Consider the following 1251-nt stretch of genomic DNA (forward strand, 5'->3'; position numbering starts at 1 on the left):
AAGAGATAGTTTACATGTAGGTACACTCTGCAACATAATAATGTTATAGAAAGAATAAATAGGCACATTGCAAAGTAGCACATGCCTTTATGTCTGAAAATAATATGCCACATTAGTTTTGGGTAGAAGCAATTATTGTGTACATTGTGAATAGGATTTCCACTGCAGTTATTCATGGTTGTGCTTGTTTGGGTGTATTGAATATGTGCATGTTTCCAACAAAGTGAGAATAAAATTGGATCCAAAGGTAGAGAAATTCATCTTCATTGGTTGTGCTTCGGAGAAAAAGGGTATAGATGTTATAACCCTACCACTCATGAGATGCGAGTAAGCAGAGATGTTTTCTTTGACGCAATGAGTACTTGGTATGCACCAACAATGAAGGTAGAAGAAGATGAAGATGTAATAATAAGTATTTATTTCACACGTGTAGAGAAACAATCATAGGTGGTGAGTGGACCTTGATAGTTCTCTAGTAGTGGATCCAATGTTAGGCAGGTTGAGGATAGATGTAGGTTTAAATGTATCATGCAAAGGGAACAAAAATGTAGATTAACCTTTTGTCCCTAATGTGTCATAATAGGTCATTCATATGTGGATGGTGCCTCTAGTTAGTGGCTCTGAGTAGAGCCTTGATATGCGGAGATTGGCATTTCATCTATGGTTACTCCATATGTGAGGAGAACCAGGATTGTTTTGAGGACACCTGGCAATAGTGATCCAAGTGTACATAGGTCTACGAGGTTTCGATAACCTATTGACAAGTTGATATATGATGGATATATAGCTAATCATTATGATTACATGGTTAAATCAATAAAAGAGTTAGAGCCCACTTGCTTTGACAAGTGTTAGAGCCCACTTGCTTTGACAAGGCACTTAGAAATAAAAAATGGAAAGATGTCATGAATGAGCAGTGGGCAGCATTAGATGCAAATGCAACATGGGAGTTAGTGCCCTTTTCGAAAGAAACGAAGGCAATTGGATGTAAGTCGATGTATAAGGTCAAGTATAACAACACAGATGGTTTAGTGAGCAGGTATAAGGCAATATTGGTTTGCCAAGGGCTATGTGTAGACCTATGGAGTTGACTATGAGGAGACATTCAGCCCGATTGCGAGAAAGGAAATCATGAGAGTTGTCATTGCTATGGCTATAACAAAGGGTTGGTCTTTAAATTAGAAGGATGTAAAGAATGCCTTCTTACATGGCAATTTGCAAGAATAAGTATACATGATGAGAATGATGTAA

This window comes from Cibotium barometz, chromosome 28 (genome assembly GCF_041138505.1).
Source record: "Cibotium barometz isolate CiBa-2024 chromosome 28, ASM4113850v1, whole genome shotgun sequence".
Taxonomy (NCBI): Eukaryota; Viridiplantae; Streptophyta; class Polypodiopsida; order Cyatheales; family Cibotiaceae; genus Cibotium; species Cibotium barometz.